The 22,810-nt window shown below is 45.1% G+C and overlaps 1 pseudogene; it reads right to left on the reverse strand.

Moving 5' to 3' along the window:
• Positions 1-450: 450 nt before the first annotated feature.
• LOC132882502 (gap junction Cx32.2 protein-like) overlaps positions 451-22,810 on the reverse strand; it is a 32,152-nt pseudogene continuing 9,792 nt past the window's right edge.

Here is a 22,810-nt window from a genome sequence, read left to right on the forward strand (position 1 = left end):
ACTACTGGGTTTTGGTGCAAAATCAAGAAGCAAGTGTGACAGTCAAAGTGTCCAGAAGAACTGTGGCTGGTTCTGCAAGATGCTCAGTAAAATCTACAGCTCATTTCCTTATAAAACTGCACTCACTGTACCTGAGACTGCTATTTTTTTTCTGAAAGCAAAAGGGTTGTCTCACACCAAATACTGACTTTGTTATATTGATTTATTATAACATACTGCTGTTCATAGTAATTTTTTTATGTTGAAACATTTCATTTCATTATTTTTAGGCCATTTTTGGGCTACAGCATTTCTTTACGTGCGCCTAAGACTTTTGCACATTACTGTATTTGGTGGATTTGGTGACTGCATGTCATTTTTACTGACAAGTTGGGTTCAAAACCCAGTATCTCAAGTTGACCCAAATTGAATTATTTTTCACCCAACAATTGTTAGTATAGTTCTGTAGTTTTACAGTTGCATTTCTTCAGCAGCACTATGGCTCCTGTTTGCCCAATGTTTCTCCATGACTCCTTTCATACCATTCTGCTTTATGCTGCCTACAGTTTCCTGGCTTACTGCACCTGATGGCAATGGACTACTGGCTTGCAGAGGTGGAAAAACTGGATTGACAAAGTAAAAGTCCTGCTTAGGTTTTCCTTCTGCCTGTGCTCTCAACACAGGTGATTTCACCAATTAGCTCATCAACCTGGCTTAGGGGATGTGGTAATTAGGATCAGCTAGTTCACTGAATTGGCTGAAGCAAAAATGTGGCAGGGTTTTTACTTTCTGCACCCGGGTTTTTCCACCTCTGCTGGCTTGCATATTGTAGAGCTCCTCTCCTTCATATTTTGGCTGTCTTCTTACTCTACAGCAAAGCAAATAGCACACTTCTAGCACATTCAGTGCCAGGGAAACACATGCAACTGCAAACATGAAGATATTAAAAGATGGTCTTCTCTGTGGGTCTGGACATGAAGCATTGTATAATGTATGGGCAAGAGGACATTTCACATTGGAATTCAGCTATCATTACAAAGCCGTACAGGTAATACTGTACAACGATGAAAGCAACTTCCAGGACTATTTTGAAAAACAGCTGAGTCAAGTAGCTACACAACAACCTGCCCTTGATTTGGACTTTTCCATTTTCATCTGTGTATTTTGGTGTCATGACTGACTGATTGCGTTTGAGCTTTTCTCTCAGCTTGTTCTCCTGGTGGATGGTGTGGATGGCATGGCCGAGATACAGCAGGGTTGGAGTGGACACAAAGATGGACCCAAAAACGGACATGGGAGATGGGGAACTTCCAGTCGTAGCAGATGTTTTCACAACCCGGTGTGAATGTGTTGCAAACTAAATCGGATTGCTCGTCTCCCCACACATTCTCGACTCCTGCGCCCAGAACGAGGATCCTGAAGATGAAGAGGATGCTCATCCAGATTTTACCAATGACAGTAGAGTGGACCTGCACCTTATCCAGTAACGTGGAGAGAAAACTCCAGTCTCCCACTGTGTTTGATGATCAGGTTTACTCTAGAAGATTAAAGGGGAAAGATTCATTATAATACCTGGTAGAAGAATGGTTTGGTATCACTGTTTATAAATGAACCAAGTATTATTTTATTTCACAACTTGTGTTCTTATGTGATGCTGACTATTTACTTGTGGATTGTTCACCAATGTTAACAAGTCATGGTATTATATCTATTGTGCATCGTTCATTGTGTACATAATGTGTTTCTCATGTGTATGAACTGCTTGTATAGCTTCAAGAAGTTTTCCAGTAGGAAAACTAAGCATTGAACTGAAATGAATGAAATCAAACTGAACTGTTTTCCAATCATGGTAGAGTGAGCATCACATTAAACACTCTCTTTATTGGTTATTATTCTCTGGATATGAGCAATCACGTGCTCTGATTGGCTACTCTATTACTAGGCTATCAGCTCATATACTGTGAGTAGAGAAAAACAAAATGGTGGAGCGTGTTGCTGAACCAATCGAGGACGAAATAAAAACTCGACTTGAAAACAACCCCCCCCCAAAAAAAATACAAAAAAAAGCAACAAAATATGGAATGAAAGTAAGAACGTATCTTTTTTTATTTTTCAAGAATTATTATTATAGCATTTTTCACAAATTGCTGCTGTCATTTTGCCAGTTTATTTACATTCTAAGCGGAAGTGATTTAGTCGGATGTTTTGGATAAAGTTTTTATTCTTCAAATTTGAAAAAAAAACTCTTTCTCAAAATCCAGTGAAAGTGGATAGAATAAAACCATTATTTCACTCAATCTCATCATACATGGCTTATAGCTGATTCAGTGTTACGCGCCTCATCGGCTATCAGTTCATGTACAACTCGATTTCATGGAATAACAGTTATAATCTTTACAACTGGGCCGTAAATTTAACCCGAGTTTACTGAGTTGTTTTGAAAATAAACTATTTTTAGGGTTTTAATTAGGGCTGTAATGATCAGAAAATGGATGGCACTGTGGTGTAATGGTTAGCACTGTCATCTCACAGCAAGGAGGTCCTGGGTTCAAGTCCAGTGGCCAACGAGGGCCTTTCTGTGTGGTGTTTGCATAAATCGGGAATCAACTTTTTCCAGTGGAAGTTTGAGGAATTATTCATGCACAATTTACATATTGAAAGTCTTTTCTACTTTTGCAATGGCCAAAAGATCATTAAGGTGTCAATAATTGTAGCTGCCGCTCTAGTAGTCATAGTATTAATATTTTTTTTTCATATGCAATATGTCTAATTATTGCCATTCATAGGAAATGACAGGGTTACACTTTTTTTAATTAAATCCATGTGTGCATTTGAAATAAATAAGTGATTTAAACCTGACAGTATAATCTATATTTAAATTTGCACTAACACAGGCCAATTATACAGTTGAAGCTGCTCAACTGAGGTGCACATTAGTGTGTCTCATTTAGACCCCGAAGCCGTTTGTTTTCAGGATAATGGCTGGCTGATGAAATTATTGGCTGGCTAGCTGACTCAGCCAAAACCTTAATGGCTGCTGCAGCCACCAAAATGTTTATGGCTACAAATGGCTGATACTGGACGTCACTGTGTGGCATATATCCGGGCGAACGGATCAAACAAATGGGGGGAATAAATAGCAAATTACCACAGGTCCCCTGGTCTCTTACTTCATTGTAAATATAAATCTAGCAAGATTGTAGTTCAATGCTAATAATAAGCTAATCTGGATTGTTCGAGGAAGGCATCTAGCTATCTACTCTCACTAGCAATGACCAGTGAAGGACTGGCAGCTATCTTACTATGATGAAAGTAGAGTGGTGGAGTACTTTTTTTTTTATCAATCTCGAAGTATGTGAAACAAACAAACAAACAAAAAAAAATACCTTTACACTTTCCCTCAGCAGCGGCAAAGAATGCAGCCATCTCGTCGATATCGGAGTCGATTGATGCTCTGGGTGGGTTCCCGGGTTCCCCAGTGTATCGTGGTAACGGTGTGAGGGGCGGGAAGCCAGACAGGTAGTCACAACGGCAAGCTTGTGGTGGCTCTCTGTGCTGTGATATCAGTTCTAAATCTCTACAGTGTATGCCTATACATCTCTATTGTGTTACTACTAGTGTGTACAGTTGATCATGTTTGTGTCACTTTTCTTGTAGCTCATGATGTGGATAAACTCATTATTTGATGTACACAATTCTTAGTGGCTCAGCCAAATTTTATTAGATAGCGGCTCAAATTGGCTTACAAAATTATTGGCTGGCGGCGGCTCAAATTCTAAATGGCGGTTTTAGCGGCACCTGGCGGTGGCTTCGGGGTCTAGTCTCATTGTACACCATGTAAGTTTACGCAAAAGAAGCTTTTCCCAAACTAAGCAGATTTCTGTGTTAATGTGCCTACAAATAATTAAGTTCGTCTCGAGCTTGTGTAATGGAAATTTCTAATAAACACTTCAGAATGCTTAACAGTTGTCTTTTCAGTCATTTATTATAGTAGATCATATAAAAGATATATAAAATAGGAAAGGAAAGAGAAGAATAGAAGAAGACACCACTTCTGATGATGCCGAGAGTACGCGCACTCTGAGTTGTGTTTTAGGAATGTTATCTATTATACTCTGAAGGCATTCGCTCACTGCTTGTGTCTTCACGTGATTGGCTCAAGATTTTCTATGAAGCTTTGTTAAAGCGTGCACCTGGCGTGCTCTGGTATGTGCAGGCGGATGCGAGTTAGGGAGAGCTCAAGCTCCCTGCTTATCACCACCGAGGTCAGGAAAGGTGGTTACATCATGAGAAGATGCGTAGTTAGGACGAACTCAAGCACCCTGCTCATTACCACCAAGGCCACAGAAAAGCGATTACAGCATGTGGAAAAACATCTCTTCTCAGTAACTAAGCCACTTTAGCTCAACACACAGAAACACAGAGAATAATAATGTTAATCCATTAAAAATTCCCTCACATTCCCCCCTTTTTATCCTATAGGATAAATTACTAAAAGGAAAGAAAAGAACTGTACACAGTTTCAGTGATAAGAGTTCCCAGAGAGATTCGACTTAACACGTCATTGAGTGTACAGGGATAATGCTAAGGCTGTTTTTATAAGACATAGACATCTTAAATGAATGCTAGCAAGCCATATACATAGATCAGGAATAATAGAACAGGAAACAATCATAATGAAAGTGTTTTAAGTTAGGACTAATTTTATGTCAACTGTGCTGATGTCATGGAACGGTGGGTTATAGTCTTCGTGTGAGTTTGGAGGCCAGTCAGGCAAGTCATCAGAGTCTATTTTCACCATCTGGTAACCAATATTTGTCAGCTGCCTCTGAAACACAGACATACAACATTGACAGAAAACAGGGAGCAAACATAGCATCACAATCACTAAGCCCAGGACCAGTATGGTGGATAGAATCAGAGTCTTCCATCCACTGAACCAATGCCACCAGCTGTCTTTGTCTCCTCCATGTTCGTCTGCTCATAATTGTTCAGCAACCTTGTGCATCTTGTTCAGTGCCTCAGTGATGTTACCGAGTTAACCCTTGCCCTTCTTGACGTGTATTGGTGCTCAGAGTATTGACGTGTATTGGCGCATGCCCTATCAGCCCTCGTCCCACCTCACCGGGACTTGGAGGAAACTCAAAACCCTAAGACTTATCTATCAGCTAGACACTGAAATACTCTTCCCTATTGAGGGTGCGTGCGTGATTGATGTGATACTTGCACTGTTCCATGCAGTGATGCCTTTCTTCCTCACGAGCTTTAGTCAGCGTCTGGGTCACTTAGGCCTTCCTTTTCCTCCTGCTCAGCCAGTTCAGGAACCCTCCTGCAGCGGCTAGCATGGATCCACGTCACTCTGCCTGTGACTTTCATTGCCGTTGGGGTCGTGAGCAGGACCTGGAATGGGCCATTCCACCGTGGCTTGTTCCACTTGGTTTGTTGGAAGTCCTTTACCACGATCCAATCCCCTGGTTGTAGATCGTGCAGAGGTCCCTCAGCAGGTTTGGGAAGTGCTTCTTTACCTGTTTGTGGATAGATTTCAAAGCAGAGGACAACATTGCACAGTAATTCAACATTGCATCATCACACAGTGTGGTGTCCAGCAGTGTTCCTTGAACTGGCCCTATCCCCGTGTTGGGTACTCATCCAAACAGAATTTCGAATGGGCTTAACCCATGTTTAGGCCTAGTTTGCATCCTCATTTGTGTGAGTACTACAGGGAGGACCTTTGTCCATCCTAGCCCTGTTTCTGCACAAGCTTTGCTTAGTTTTTTTTTTAAGTGACCCATTTTCCCTCTCTACTGCTCCCACACTGGCAGGATGATAGGCACAATGGTGTTTCAGGTCTATCCCTAGGAATGCTCCTATTTTCTTTAGGGCTGCATTAACAAAGGGTGTTCCACTGTCACTTGAGATTTTGCTAGGTATACCCCACCTAGGAATTACATCTCTCAGGAGTGCTTTGACTACTGCCTCTGAGTCTTGTTTAGCTGTGGGGAATACTTCAACCCATTTTGAAAACATGTCAACTATTACCAGGCAGTACCTTTTCCCTTCACTAGGTGTCAGTTCAATAAAGTCCATTTGGAGGTGATCAAATGGTTTGTTTGGTATTGGGTGTGCTGCTTGAGTTAGTCTGATACCTTGACCTGCATTATGTTGTGCACATATCAAGCATTGCTTGCAAAATTTTGCAGCATAATTTGAAAACCCCTTTGTGAACCATCTCTTTGTTACTTCTGCTACCATCCCCCCTTTTAACACATGGGTGAGCCCATGTGCCAATTTTGCATAGAAAGGGAACATGTATTTTGGTAGACAGGGACGGCCCGAGGGACAAACCCAGACCAAGTTTGCAAGGATACAGCCTGCCTGTTTCCATACTCGTCTCTCGTCCTGCGTGGCAGTGCTCTGAAAGTCTGCTAGCTGTAAACAAGGGGTAGAAACCTGAGGAAAGGCAAGGTTAGAGGGTGAACTGGAAGCCGAGGCTGCACACTTAGCTGCCGCGCCTGCCCTGGCATTCCCTTGAGACACAAGATCAGTATTGTTAGTATGGGCAGCACACTTACACACAGCAATGGCTCTAGGGAGTAGAACAGCATCCAACAACTCAGAGACCAGTTTATGATGTGCAATGGGAGATCCTGTGCTAGTGAGAAAATTTCTATGTTTCCAAATGGTGCCAAAATCGTGCACAACGCCAAACGTGTACCTACTGTCCGTAAAAATATTGACAGATCACCCTGCAGCCAATTTGCATGTCTTGATAAGGGCACAGAGCTCTGCGGCCTGTGCCGACAGGTTTGAGGACAGACACGACGCCTTGAGGACCTCGTGATCTGAGACTACGGCAAAACCTACTTTCTTCTTTCCCGTCTCTGGGTCTCTGGAGGCTGAACCATCCACATAGAGGATCATGTCTGGATTTTCCAAAGGGTCACTCTTTAAGTCTGCCCTGGGGGAACAAAAATCATTAGTGAGAGCAACACAGTCATGTGGCTCTCCATCATCCTCTGTAGGGAGAAGAGAGGCAGAATTCAGAACAGAACAATGTTTCACAGTGATGTTAGGCATATCAAGTATGACAGTGTTATACTTCAACCATCTCTGTGCTGACAAATGTGACGTCTTTTTTTTTTCCAACAGAAGCAGGGAGACAACATGTGGGACCAAAAGGGTGAGGTTAGAGTACCCCACAATATTTCTGGAAGCAGTTACTGCCTTTTCAGCTGCAGCAACTGCATGCAGGCAAACAGGAAGTCCAGCCGCCACTGGATCCAGCCTGCTGGAGAAGTAGGCTACAGGTCTCAATCTATCCCCGTGTTTCTGCAAAAGAACAGAGGTCATAAAACCCTTCTTTTCATTGACAGTTTGAACAAATGGTTTATTGGGGTCAGGCAGTCCCAGAGTGGGTGTGGTCTGCAGAGCGCTCTTTAGGGACGTCAGGCGTGTGCGGGACAGCCGCAGCATTGACTGCTTGCAGATCTTGGACAAACCTCCACTCATCGGGCTGGGATGGTTTTCTTGCCTTCTTAACTGGAAAAATAGGAGTGCACACTGGAGAGTCCTGGCAAGGGACAATTACATCTGCCTTCAGCAACGAATCAAAGACCAGTTTTATATCTGCAATTGCTTCTGGTTTGAGTGGGTACTGGGTCTGTTTAGGACCGAAATCTGATTTGGGGGTGATCACCACTGGTTCAGCATTCTTTATTAGGCCCAAATCATGTTTACCCTTCGCCCAAATGGAATTTGGAACTCCCGCCAATTTGGGGTGCACCTCTGCTGGAGTTATGCCTGTGGAAACAGAGACAAACAGGCCACTATGGCTGAGGTCCCCAGGACCCTGGTCATCAGTGGCTAATATTATGCTGCGCTTAACATACACACACATAGCATGACTTTGTTTGTAGACCCCAAGCCTTTGACAAAACAACACACTAGGGTCCTCTGTTTGGGACCATTCATTGCCATCGACTGTGCACTTCTTGACCCATTTCCCCACGTCTTTCCAATAGGTGGCTCGTGGCCTTGCTAATGAGACATGGGGAATAGAATTAATGATGTCTAAGAAATCATGTTGGCAGCAGTCAACCTCAAAGTCCTCTGTTCTGAGGCTGTGTATAACATGTTTGAGAACACTGCGATGAGCATTGATGCAGCTGTTTAGACAATGAGTAAAATGGACCTGCACAGCGCAATAATGTTTAGACCAATACATAGTTTGAGGGTCAATCTTTCACGTGCATGGGGGTCTGCAAACCAAGTCTTTTCAAACTCTACATCTTGACCTTGGTGAACATGTGCTGTACAATGCAAATCTTCCTCTTTCATATAATCTGTGTCAACTGATGAGGTGTTCAAGTATGCGAGCTGTACAAGGTGTTTTGGAGTTTGTGTGAGCTGATCTGAGCAGAGCTGCCAGACATACACATACAGGGGGCTTCCAAACCCATACTGCACACCGCATATTTCACTTACTTCAATAGTTAGTCCATCTGGAGTGGATGTGAGATTTACTTCTAATTTGCACATTAAATCATGTGCTAACAAATTTACTGGACATGTATGTGAGATGAGGAATGAGTGGGACGTAACTGTTCCTCCCTCGCTTTTACACGGGAGGTTGACTGAGAAAGTTTCGGTTACAGGTCGTCCTGAGATGCCCATCGTCTGAATAGAATTTGAGCTGAGCGGTGGGTCTACTGGAAGTACCCCATGTTGTATCACTGAGTGTCCTGCTCCAGAATCTACTAAAAAGGCTAACACATGCCCACACACAGTGAGGGGCATACAAGGGAGTTTAGAAAAGGGAGTAGTTGTGTATTTTAACAAACTTAATGCAACTTCAGGTGTATCTATCTGGACTGGTGTATCGGGCATTTCTGTGTAGTCTTGCTGTTGCATGCAGGTGCTGCTACTAATGTGTTTAACGTTATGTGAATGCTCCTGTCTATGTGTATGTGTATCATCAGGTGCGTGTGTGTTACCTCCCCTGTTCTCTGTGTGGGGCCCGTTCCCGGAGTCCGCCCATCAGTCTGCTTTGCTGTACTCCTCACAGGGCTTCTGGCTGCTTCTGTGGAGACAATTTCGAGCAATGTATCCCTTCTGATTGCAGTTGTAGCAGGTTGCACCCTTTATCCAGGACGAGTAACTCCAGGTCGTCCTGTCTCGGCCCCTACTTCGACCTCTTCCTCCTCTTGTTCCTTTTTCTCCAGGCTGAACAGTCTGGAAAAGAGTGAGAGTGGCGGCATGTAGATCTTGGTCTCTTTGTGTCGACTTTGTCTTCTCCTTCTCTTTCAGCAGCTTTTCTGCATGCACAGCGTACTGCTCGATCTTGGTGAGACTCAGGAGTGGCCTCCACTGCAGCCAGGTTCACGGGCCTGGTCAGGCCACTGTGTTTCTCATGCGTGGCGGTGAGACAGGCGAGAAACGCTGACACACCTTCTCCATCTTCTTGCTTACACATACTGATCTTAGTCATGTCTATGTTCAAAGGAAAAGCACTGTCCAGACGAGCACAGAGAGCAGTGATAGTATCTCTATACTCACTATTGCCAGCCACGCTCCAGTCTGGTGTAGTCATTCGCTGGTCAGCTTCCGGACAATCTTTGGAAACTTTGTTCCAATCTATACCCATCTTGGTCATGATTAGGCAGCGAAGTTCATGGGTGGTCGGTCGGAATTCTCTGCAAAATATCAACAGTTCGTTACCAAATCTCTTTCCTCCTACCTCTCTCACATTGGGAAGAGAAGCCATGCTTTCCTTGATATCAGCTGTCATCCAGGGTCTGTGGACTAAAAGCATGCCATCAGCTCCAGCCACATCCATCATTGGAAGATGAAGAACTTCAGACTTTAGGTTACAGCCTTGTGGACCCACTGGTGAGCACGTGGTCAGGTCCAGGAGGGTGTCTTTTCCATTGCTGTATGCAAGACCGGATCTCGTGTGTGATGGAGAAGCGCTGAGAGGCGCTGATGCTGGAGGCAGCTGGTAGGCTGGGAGAGATTCTAGAGGCTCAGTATTTTTTTTTCTTCTTTGTCTCGACTTCTCCCCCTTTCTGTGGGTGAAGTGCTTGTGGGAATGATGTTCCACCTTGCTGAGGAGGCAGTGTGTGTTGGGGTGGTGGGGCAGACTCCAGGTCAGGGTCCATCTGAAATTTCAAACACTGAGAAGAGGGTGAGAGCCCTGCCTGTCGTTTCTCTCTTTTGTACTCTCTCTTAAGTGTTTCTTCTTTCCATGCAGAAAACGCCCTCCAGTCCCCTAAGAACTTAACATTATCTGCAGACTCTTCTTTTTCCTTCTGTTTCAACTTTTCTTCTAACTGTCCTATCTGCCTGGGACTAAAACTGCCCTTTCCAGGGAATCCTAAGTCCTTTACCCATATATCAAACTGTGCCAAATAATCCTCGCCATATGAGGTTTTCATAAACTGGATGTTTGGGCTGTCATAGGAACAGCCAATTCTTATTATAGCACATGCAGCTTCACACTTACTTGCTTCTTCTTTTCTTTCCCTAACTTACTGTTTCTGTTCCTCATTGTACACTGTTATATTAATAGGCTGTGACAACAGTGGCTGAGTTTCTTTATCAGGATCACAAAAAGAACAGGTTGGACTATGTCCAAAAATGCGACACAATAATCTTTTAGGTGTGTTCTTATTAGTAAACAATTTATCTGACATTTGCCTTAAACCAAAGTAGGTATCATTTAACACAACAACCTCAAAGACAACTCGCGCATGTGTACAAAAGCTGTTTCTCTGTTTCAGAATTTGGAGGAGGACAGTACTCTGTTGATTCATCAATATTTTGCGTGCACACCGGTGTGTCTTTGCGACTTCGTGATCGAACCTCTCTATCCCGTTCCTCCGACGGGCCAGTTGTTCACACAGAACAAAGGGAGCAAGATTAAATTCTTTCCCAGTTACGAATCGCTGAACGTGAGTCCGTCGAGACGCGCACCCGTACTTCCTTTGCTCAAGTAGGTGAGCCGTTACCCAGTTGTCACTTGGGCGGATAATTCTCTTACACAACCCAATAAACTACTCGCAGTTTATTGTCTCAAAATTGTGTTTATCGGCAAACATATTGATGGTACCACAGCTTAGCAGTCCTCCTGAGCTCGGACAAACTTCTGTCCGTCTCTTATATCAGTCTTCCTTGACTGGGACAATCTCTGCCCATCTCTTATATCATTCTTTAAATACTAGGACAAATCTCTGTCCATTTCTTGTATCATTCTTTAAATACTGTTTCCACTAATTTCTTTACACAAGAATGCAAAGGTATCACTTACTGGTTCGGTGAGCCCTGATGGCCTGGTCTCTCGTCCGAGTTCTCAGCTCCGCACCGTAGCCTTGGGAGTGTTCCGTCGTCCGAGGATCAGACGCATAGGGCCCACCCAGGTACGCCAAATTGTAATGGAAATTTCTAATAAACACTTCAGAACGCTTAACAGTTGTCTTTTCAGTCATTTATTATAGTAGATCATATAAAAGATATATAAAATAGGAAAGGAAAGAGAAGAATAGAAGAAGACACCACTTCTGATGATGCCGAGAGTACGCGCACTCTGAGTTGTGTTTTAGGAATGTTATCTATTATACTCTGAAAGCATTCGCTCACTGCTTGTGTCTTCACGTGATTGGCTCAAGATTTTCTATGAAGCTTTGTTAAAGCGTGCACCTGGCTTTGGTATGTGCAGGCGGATGCGAGTTAGGGAGAGCTCAAGCTCCCTGCTTATCACCACCGAGGTCAGGAAAGGTGGTTACATCATGAGAAGATGCGTAGTTAGGACGAACTCAAGCACCCTGCTCATTACCACCAAGGCCACAGAAAAGCGATTACAGCATGTGGAAAAACATCTCTTCTCAGTAACTAAGCCACTTTAGCTCAACACACAGAAAAACAGAGAATAATAATGTTCATCCATTAAAAATTCCCTCACACTTGATAATGTCACGTCTGCTCCTGCTCACAATTCTCCACTTCCCAGAATTTACAGCAGCCTTTAAATATGGCCACCACAGATTACAACCCCCACTCTCCACCTCACTGCTCACAGTCTCCTGAGTCCTAATCCTTTACACCTGTTCACAATCATCCCAGTCTCATTACTGTGCAGTATATCAGGATTCTCATTACATCACATTACTGAGTATACGTGCACTTTCCATATGTTCCTTGTGTCTGATGTTCCCAAGCTGTTTATACTGTATACAATATTGCCGATCAGGTTTGACTTTTTGTTTATTTGGATTCTTCATTTTGTCTGTGCCTCTGATACTCTGTGCCTCGCCTGACCACTGCTTGTTTTTTGATCATGATTTTGCCTTATGATTTGGACTTGTTTACCAGTTTGCTTGAATAAACTCTCAACTGGGGCGGCACAGTGGTGTAGTGGTTAGCGCTGTCGCCTCACAGCAAGAAGGTCCTGGGTTCGAGCCCCGGGGCCGGCGAGGGCCTTTCTGTGTGGAGTTTGCATGTTCTCCCCGTGTCCGCGTGGGTTTCCTCCGGGTGCTCCGGTTTCCCCCACAGTCCAAAGACATGCAGGTTAGGTTAACTGGTGACTCTAAATTGACCGTAGGTGTGAATGTGAGTGTGAATGGTTGTCTGTGTCTATGTGTCAGCCCTGTGATGACCTGGCGACTTGTCCAGGGTGTACCCCGCCTTTCGCCCGTAGTCAGCTGGGATAGGCTCCAGCTTGCCTGCGACCCTGTAGAAGGATAAAGCGGCTAGAGATAATGTGATGTGTGATGTGAAACTCTCAACTGCACTTACATCTGTCTGTTGCCTGCGTTCCTGACAGATACAATGAAGACCAATTGTTATTTAATGTGTAAAGTGCCTAAAGTACTTATTTCCAGCACTTTCATAACTCAGTATTTATTCTATCCACATTCACTGGATATGAGTTATCGTGCACTCTAATTGGCTACTCTACTACTAGGCTATCAGCTCATATACTGTGAATAGAGGAAAAACAACAGGGCGGAGCGTGTTGCTTAATCAACTGAGGACGAAATAAAAACCTCTACCAGAAAACAACCCCCCCCCCAAAAAAAAGAATGAAAGTATTTGATGGCGAGAACAATGTCTTATTTTTCAGGAATTATTATTATAGCATTTTTCTCAAATTGCTACTGTCATTTCACCAGTTTGTTTACATTCTAAGCAGAAATTATTTTGTCAGACGTTTTGTATAAAGTTTTTATTTACTGAATTTGAAAAAAAAAAAAATGCTCTGTTTCTCAAAATCCAGTGAATGTGGATAAAATAACACAGTTATTCCACTCAAGCTCATCGTATATTGCTTATAGACAACTCGGCACTAGTGCATCATTGGCTGTCAGCTCATGCACGACTCAATTTTGTGGAATAACTTAAAAATATGCAGGCAATTATAGGAAATTGTGCGCACTGATTGGTCGTGACATTTGGATTATTTCTCGAGAATCACCTCGAGCAACTCAGAAAAATGGTGGCCAATCACTTTGTCACCATAAGTGATGAAGAATTACAAAGGATGAAAGAAAATGCTGTCCCTAAAAGCACTAAAGATGCTATGAAGTTTGGTCTAAAACTCTTCAAAGGTAAGGTAGAATTGTGATTTATTTTATCAATTTCAAAACAGTATTTTATTTGAGTCGACATAGATTAGTGACAAGTATGGGCTGTGCTTTTATTACATTTGAAGTTTGAAAAATTATTTTTTAATACAATTTTTATTTTTTGAAATAGTCACTTGTGTATTTATACTAAAACAATTATCCGCTTCAGGCTTAGTGAATATCAGTGACTAATAACCTCAGCTTCTTCTCAGTTGTTATTTACCGATATTCACTTCACCTTTGGTGAATAATTGTGAACTAAATCACTCAGGACAAACTCGTCCCCAATTATTAGCTGATTAGTTGCTTCAGGTGTGTTAAGGTGGTTACTCCAGCAGCAGGGTGGAGAACCCTGGCTTTCCTGCTTGCTGGAGGGTCAGTAGAACCTTGCTGAACCCTAACACACAGTGCAATGTACATGTAACTGCCAGGCGAAGTCAGTCTTCCCCATCATTTCCAGTGTGGCAGCTGCAGGGGTTACCTCATTAATATTAGATGGGAGTATAAAGGCAGGTGCCAGTGTGCCGTATAACTACTGCTACAGTTCCGTGCTTTGCTGCTTGTTGTTCATGCTCTGGTTCGAGGTACGTTGGTAATATTCTGTCGCCATAATAGGGCCATGTTTGTATTGTTTCCTTTTGTTGATTGAATGAATGAATTTGCGCGCTCTGGGCCCTGTACTACGAACGGAGGTTAACCTACCCAGAAGTAACCCAGGGTTCCCCCGCTAAACCGGGGTTGACAAAACCTGGTTATCTTGTTTGGGGTTAAACGGTACTACGACACCAGTTATGAAGTTGATTTGTTGAACCTGGTTTAACCTAATCAGGGTTAATGCGCGTTCACGTTAAAGGGGAGGTTATCAGCGCAAATCACCACTGTTCACAATGGCATGGTCATAGTACTTCACGGAGGAAGAATGCGCTGTCATAATGCAAAGCTACAAGGAGTTCAAAACAACATTAAGAGCAAAATCTAACACAGCGGCTGCCAATAAGGAGCGGCAAGCATGTTGGCAACGAATTGCCGATTGGGTAAATGCGTAAGTACATTCTCCCCTCTACATGTTGCAGAACAGAAGTATAGAGTGCTTCGAGATCAGCGCGAACCCAGCGGCGGCCATATTGGAAGTCAAACGTCGCTGTGTCAGTGAATTGTTGTTGCTCAGTGAAGCAAAATGCCGAATATGTGTGTCATTGTTGGCAGTAGTAGCCGGGGGGAAAAGGGTGGCAAAAGCTTCCACAGACTCCCTAAAGTCGTGACAAACCCGGGAATTGCAGCACAGGAGAAAAGCGAGCGGAGGAGACGACAGTGGCTGGCTGCCATTAACCAATCAAATTTAGGACTAGACTGTATCCGGATTTGTTCTGATCACTTTGTGACAGGTAGGTTAAATTGTCTTGAATTTCATAGTTACTAAAATAAATGTGATACAAACTATTATCTTTTCTATGTACTTTCAGCAATGATTAATGGATATATTTGTCACATTAGGTAGCTTATGTCTACTGCAGTGCATTGTTGCATCAAATGGCATTTAAGATCTAGGCCTAGTAATGTTTATGTACACATGCTGTTAGTACAAGTTACATACTAGGCCTACATTTTATTCACTGACTAAAATAATTGATAATTATGCGGCAACAAGCTGGGGTCAGCTTTCCATTCCTTCTCACTAACAGTGTATGGATCTGTGATGGGAATAACGGCCTTAGAAATAAACGGCGTTACTAACGGCGTTACTTTTTTTAGTAACGAGTAATCTAACTAATTACTTTTTACATCGTTATAACGCCGTTCCCGTTACTTACAATAAAATGCTATGCGTTACTTTATTAAAGCTGTTCTCATCTGGCACGCTGCTCATTCAGCCTTTCTTTACTCTGCTTTCGTGTGGGGCGGGGAGACACGAGACAATGGCACAGTAAGCCAATCAGAGTAGATTTGGACAACATAGATACGTAGGTAGGCCACGCCTACTGCACTACTGCGCGCTCTTTCAATCGGAAGACCCAGCGATGGCGAGCGGTCAGCCCAGCACTGCGCTTTCACATTGGAAATACAGCCATTACTTTTCATTACTTGAAATAAAAGGCAAGAGTGTTTACGTGCAATGCACATTATGTCGAGGAACAAAGTGTTTGTCCTCGTCAGTGGCCAGTAATTAGTAACATAATTTTAATAACTACAAAAATATATTACATTTGATAGATGTCTTATCTCACATTGTCCCACAAAAATATTAATATAGTGTAGATAACATTACTAATTGGTTCTGTTAAGTGTCCATTTCAGTCATTAAACACATTTAACATTCACTTTTATTATGATTACACTAACTGAATTTGATTTTTTTTGAGGGGGAACAAAATGTAACGGAATAATTACTTTCCCTGGTAATTAGTTACTTTTATGACAAAGTAACTCCGTTACTAACTCAGTTACTTTTTGGGAAAAGTAACTAGTAACTATAACTAATTACTTTTTGAAAGTAACGTGCCCAACACTGATGGATCTACATTCCCAACGAAACTTACCTTCTCAGCATAACGTTCCCGTGCCTGCTTATCCAAACTTTCACAGTAGTGCTCCATCACTTCAGATGTCTAAATTCTTAAAAAATCAAAGCTTCTAAGCCCTCTAACGCGGAAATGAATTGGTGAATGTTTACTCTATGATGTGTACTCTATGATGTGTACTCTATGCGCGCTCTGGAGCAAGTGACTTCCAAGATGGCCGCGCCGACCGCATGGTTACTATTTTTAGCATCATCTCGGAGCACTCTATAGGATGAGAGAAAGCTTCATGATCAATCACAAGTCACAGAAAATGGTCCTTCGACGTGGCCCCAGTCATATATAGCATGTTTAATGTCCGAAAAATCCTGAATAAAATTTGGTATGGTAAATTCATGGAGTAGCCTACTTAAGCTGATATGTGCACAGAGTCACATGAATTAGGATGACTGACTGTTCAGTCCCTTTGACTAAGTTGGTGTATGTCCTGTGAACATTTCAGAGGCAACAGCAGTGCCAAACGCACCTGGCAACAGGTGAAAATGAAATATAAAAACATCATTCATAATGGTGTGCGCGTGCAAGTAAGCATTTATTTGCCTTTTATTTATTCAAGTTTTATCTGTTTGCCTAATAGTTCAAATTGTTTTGTATATAGTTTATAATGTTGTTGTGTGATATTAATAATAATATTGTGGGAAAACTACTTTGCACGGACGTTCATTTAATTTATTCTATCGTCATTTTGTTTGTTCTATTTTTGTGTATTTTATTTATTTATCTGTTTGTCTAGTTGTATCTATTTTTCTAATAATATATTTTTTGCATTAATAGTTTGTTTTTTCCTATTAAAATAATCTTGTGTTATTGTTATAACTTTATCTATTTATCTGACTGCTTAGTTGTATCTATTTTTGTTACAATTTCAATATTTTTAATATAGGAAGTTTGTTTTTTCCTATTAAAATGTTCTTGTGTGATAACTAGTTCTTGTTATATTTATTGTAGTTGTATCTATTTTGTATCTCAGACTTAAATATTTTTGTAAAACAAGTGTTTTTCTATAAAATATTCTTGCGTTCTTGGTAACTATGTTCTTGAATGGGTTCGTTTTTTTTTTTACAGAAAAGCCGTTCTGCATGGACATTCATTGAAGCCCTCATTGTTTTTTAATGGTTATTTATGAGCGTTTAGGGGTTACAATAATGTAAGTCTAGGTTGCTTTATATAAAAGGTATGTCCAGAAATATTGATGTCGCTGTCTAAGCAGAGGGATCTGGCTTCTTTAGACGCGGTCTTCTTAAAACTGAATAAATATTTAAAAAGAGCCAAATGAGCCAGTCTTTTGAACGGCTCTTTTCAAAGAACGGATCACAAAGATGCGGATCCCATCAAAGAGCCAAAAATCCCATCTCTAATCTGCGCTCTGATATCGCACGGGTCATCCAGGTACGCTGGCATTGTCTCTAGAGGAAATGTCGGTGGAGAGGTGGTGTTTAAAAAGGGTGTGGTTAATCGGAAACCTCGGGTTAACCAAGAACATAACCTGAGACAAGCAGGTTTGAGATGCAGCATAAGTTGCCATGGCAGCATACCTCAGTTTGAATATAGCCAACTTTCGTAGTATGGGTTAATCGGGAAGTTACGCTGCACGTGATCAAGTTACTCTCGAAGTTACCCTGGTAAGCCAGAAAACCCGCTTCATAGTACAGGGCCCTGGGCTGAGCTCGTCTCTCTCCACCTCGCGCAGTCTGATTGTTTATTGGTTGCATCTGGTTCGAGACAATGTCGCTGGTGTTACCTTCGTGTTTTTAACATTGGCCGGCGGATATTAACAAGACCGCTTCAACCCATGTTGAGCCTGCCACTGCTGCTTTGTTTTGTTTTAACATTTTGAGTAACAGCGCTAGGTTTTAAGTGATTTTTTTATTTGTCCTCCGTCTTTATAGAGGTGTCTACCAGTTGTGTTTTCATAGGTGGCTTTATGCAGGGGCGGTCTTAACATAGAGGCAGGTAGGCGGCTGCTTGGGGCCCCCCACCAGCAGTCGTTGTAGGGGGGCCCCCAACCAACCTCAAAAAAAAAAAAAAAGTCCCTTATCATGATTCATGAACACTTCAAAAGTATGGTACATTTTACTAATATTCCTAAGAAATATGTTGAAGTAGTAGTTAAAATGTCCAGTTCATGGTTATCTGTCTGTGGCAGCGGGGTCGTGGTCAAGCCAGGCTGTCCTCCAGCATGTGGGGCGCACGCCGGAGCAGCAGCGCCAGCGCTTCCGCGCGCTGCGGATGGAGGAAGTCGGCAGCCCGTTCGCGTTCGGCCAGCAGCTCCGGGACGCCTGCTGGCGGTGGCTGAGGGCCGAAGATCGCGACGCCAAGGGAATCATCGACCAGGTGGCGCTGGAACAGTTCATCGCCCGCTTACCAGCCGGAACCGCGGAGTGGGTCCAGTGCCACCGCCCGGCGTCGCTGGATCAGGCCGTAGGACTGGCGGAGGATCATCTGGCGGCTGTTCCGGCAGCAGGACAACCAATGACATCATCTTCTCTCTCCTCTTCTCTCTCTCTTTCTCCCCCCCTCCTCCCGTGTCCCGTCCTCACCCCATTCCCCCACCACAGAGGCGGGGGCCAGCTCCACCCCAGCCGGCCCGCCGCACCCATGGTGCCCTCCCGTTTCTCCCTTCTGTGTCTGTCTCTCCCCCCCCCTCAGGTGAGTGAGCCTCAGAACACAGCTGCAGAGGGAAGGCCCGGGCCGGTTTGCTGGCGCTGCGGGGAACCGGGCCACCTGCAGCAACAGTGTGCAGCGATGGAGGTGGGGGCGGTGGTGCGGATCCCCGATGCGCCAGAAGCTGCCCTCGATCGGGCCGGAGCATATCGCATACCGATAAGTGTACAAGGGGCTACATATCAGGCGTTGGTGGATTCAGGCTGCAATCAGACCTCGATCCGCCAAAGCCTGGTGCAAGACGAGGCATTGGGGGGAGCACAAGGGGTGAAGGTGTTGTGTGTGCACGGGGATATTCACAGCTACCCGTTGGTGTCGGTCCACATACATTTCAGAGGGGAAAAATCGATAGTGAAGGCGGCGGTTAATCCTCGCCTTACCCACTCTTTGATCTTGGGGACTGATTGGCTGGGATTTCGGGGTTTGATGGCACGCCTAGTAAAGAGTGGGTCCTGCCGGTTGACAGGGGAGGGTCCCGGTGTCGCTTTGGCTGGAGCTGTGGTCACAGAGCTGTCTACGTCATCTCCGCGACAGAGTGAGGAGCCCCCGGCCCCTCCTCTTTCTATTGGGGAATCCCTCGCTGATTTCCCACTGGAACAATCACGAGACGAGACTCTGCAACACGCGTTTGACCAAGTGAGAGTAATCGATGGTCAAACGCCACCCCGTCCTTCCCCTATTTTTCCATTTTGAAGGATAGGTTATACCGAGTGACACAGGACACTCAGACAAAAGAGCGAGTCACCCAGTTGTTAATTCCAAAGAACCGCCGGGAATTGGTATTCCAGGCGGCTCACTTTAATCCCATGGCTGGACACCTCAGGCAGGATAAGACACTCGCCCGGATAATGGCCCAATTCTATTGGCCAGGGATTTGCGGCGACGTCCGTAAGTGGTGTATGGCGTGTCGCGAATGCCAGTTAGTAAATCCAGCGGCCATTCCAAAAGCGCCCTTGCGCCCCCTACCATTAATTGAGACCCCGTTCGAAAGAATTGGGATGGATCTTGTCGGGCCATTAGATCGGTCAACACGAGGGTACCGCTTTATATTGGTTCTGGTGGACTATGCAACGCGATACCCGGAAGCGGTGCCCCTTTGCAATATCTCAGCACGCAGTATTGCAGAGGCCCTCTTCCACGTCATCTCCTGGGTTGGAATCCCGAAAGAGATTCTGACTGACCAAGGCACCTCGTTTATGTCACGAACACTGAGCGAACTGTATGGGCTACTGGGTATTAAGCTGATCCGCACCAGCGTTTATCACCCACAGACGGATGGTTTAGTTGAACGGTTCAATCGCACCCTCAAGAATATTTTCAAAAAAATCGTAAGTGAGGACGCACGTAACTGGGATAAGTGGCTCGAACCCTTGTTGTTTGCAGTGCGAGAGGTCCCCCAAGCCTCCACGGGGTTCTCCCCGTTTGAATTATTATATGGGCGTAAGCCGCGCGGCACCTTAGATGTACTGCGGGAAAATTGGGAGGAGGGACCTTCACAGAGCAAAAACGAAATTCAGTACATTATGGATCTGTGCGCAAAACTCCACACGCTCACCCACCTAACTCAGGAGAATTTGCGGCAGGCCCAGGAACGGCAAACCCGCCTGTACAACAAGGGCACGCGCCTTAGAGAGTTCACTCTGGGAGATAAGGTACTCGTCCTGTTGCCCACGTCGAGCTCCAAATTAATCGCCAAGTGGCAAGGACCCTTTGAGGTCACACGGCGAGTCGGGAACGTCGACTATGAGGTTAGGTGAACGGACAGGAAGGGGGCGCTACAGATCTACCACCTAAATCTGCTAAAACTCTGGAACGAGGAGGTCCCCATGGCGTTGGTGTCGGTAGTCCCGGAGAAGGCGGAGCTGGGGCCGGAGGTCCAAAAAGGGACATTGGCATCTCGTACCTCTCCGGTCCCCTGTGGAGACCACCTCTCCCCGACCCAACTCACGGAGGTCGCCCAGTTGTAGGCCCAGTTTTTGGATGTGTTCTCGCCCCTGCCCGGTCACACTAACCTCATAGAACACCACATAGAGACGCCCCCGGGGGTGGTAGTGCGTAGCCGTCCTTATAGATTACCCGAACACAAAAAAAAGGTGGTTCGGGAAGAACTTCAGGCCATGCTCAAAATGGGCATCATCGAGGAGTCCCACAGTGACTGGAGCAGCCCGGTGGTCTTGGTTCCTAAGGCTGATGGCTCGGTCCGGTTCTGCGTGGACTATAGAAAAGTCAACACGGTGTCTAAATTCGACGCGTACCCAATGCCTCGTATTGATGAGCTGCTCGATCGACTAGGCACGGCTCGCTTTTACTCGACATTGGATTTGACGAAGGGATATTGGCAGATCCCCTTGACTCCATTATCCCGGGAAAAAACGGCCTTTTCCACACCGTTTGGCTTACACCAGTTCGTCACACTTCCGTTTGGGCTGTTTGGGGTGCCCGCTACGTTTCAGCGGCTGATGGACAGGGTCCTCCGGCCCCACGCCACCTATGCAGCCGCTTACCTAGACGACATCATTATTTATAGTAATGACTGGCAGCGGCACCTGCAACACCTGAGGGCCGTCCTTAGGTCGCTGAGGTGGGCGGGGCTCACTGCCAACCCAAAGAAGTGTGCGATTGGCCGGGTGGAAGTACTGTATCTGGGCTTCCACTTGGGTAACGGGCAGGTGCATCCCCAAATTAATAAGACAGCAGCGGTTGTGGCCTGCCTGAGGCCCAAGACCAAAAAGGGGGTGAGACAGTTCCTGGGGCTGGCTGGCTATTATTGTCAGTTTATACCTAATTATTCGGACGTCACCAGCCCGCTGACTGACCTCACTAAAAAGGGGGCACCAGATTCGGTCCAGTGGATGGAGCAGTGCCAGCGGGCTTTCTCTGAGGTAAAGGCTGCACTGTGTGGGGGGCCACTTTTGCACTCCCCTGACTTCTCTCTCCCTTTTTTGTTGCAGACGGATGCGTCGGACAGAGGGCTGGGAGCCGTTTTGTCCCAGCGGGTGGAGGGAGAGGATCGCCCCGTCCTATACATCAGCCGAAAGCTGTCAGTGCATGAGGGGCGCTACAGCACAATCGAGAAAGAGTGCCTGGCGATCAAGTGGGCAGTCCTCGCCCTCCGTTACTACCTGCTGGGGTGCTCTTTCACCCTCTGTTCAGACCACGCGCCCCTCCAGTGGCTCCACCGCATGAAGGATGCCAACGCGCGGATCACCCATTGGTATCTGGCACTCCAACCCTTCAACTTCAAGGTGGTCCACAGGCCGGGGGCACAGATGGTCGTGGCGGACTTCCTCTCCCGTCAAGGGGGGGGAGTCGGCTGCGGGCCGGATGGGCGCCCGGCCTGAGTTGGGCGGTGGGGGTATGTGGCAGCGGGGGCGTGGTCAAGCGCCGGTCTGTGACAGGAGGGCGGAGTCGGGGAAGGTAAGTGGCAGAATCGCTACACCTGAGGGTAATTAAACTGTGTTTTGTGTATGTTTTCCCCAGTAAACCGCGCCCTACTTAAGGAGGGAGAGGGAGAGTGGAGGGGAGCTTCCCCAGAGGAGACTACAGTGTGTGTGCGTGCGTGTCTCTGACTGTTGGGTTACATTGTCCGACTGAAAAGTACGGCAATAAAGCCTTCTGTTAACCTCGATCTCTGTCCTGCCGTCCTCTGTGCTCCACCCACACGTTATGCATGCTACACTGTCCCTACACTTACACCCCATACTTTCACAATGAAATGGACTAGTCCATAACGCTGTGCAGCGCAGTGCGAAAGGTAAACACATAGTGACCGGAGTCTGAACAACGCGAAAATTAAAAGGAGTTACCCAAGCGGATCAAAAAAAGATAAAAGCGAAAAGACGCTGAGAAATATGTGACAATGCTGCCTAAGTTGGGAAACTTTTTTACAACTACTGTTAGCAATAGAGACCGCGATGTCAACGTCATTCAAAATGCTGAACATGATGCCGGTAGAGCAGCAGCTGCTGTGAA

Source organism: Neoarius graeffei, chromosome 3 (assembly GCF_027579695.1).
Source record: "Neoarius graeffei isolate fNeoGra1 chromosome 3, fNeoGra1.pri, whole genome shotgun sequence".
Taxonomy (NCBI): Eukaryota; Metazoa; Chordata; class Actinopteri; order Siluriformes; family Ariidae; genus Neoarius; species Neoarius graeffei.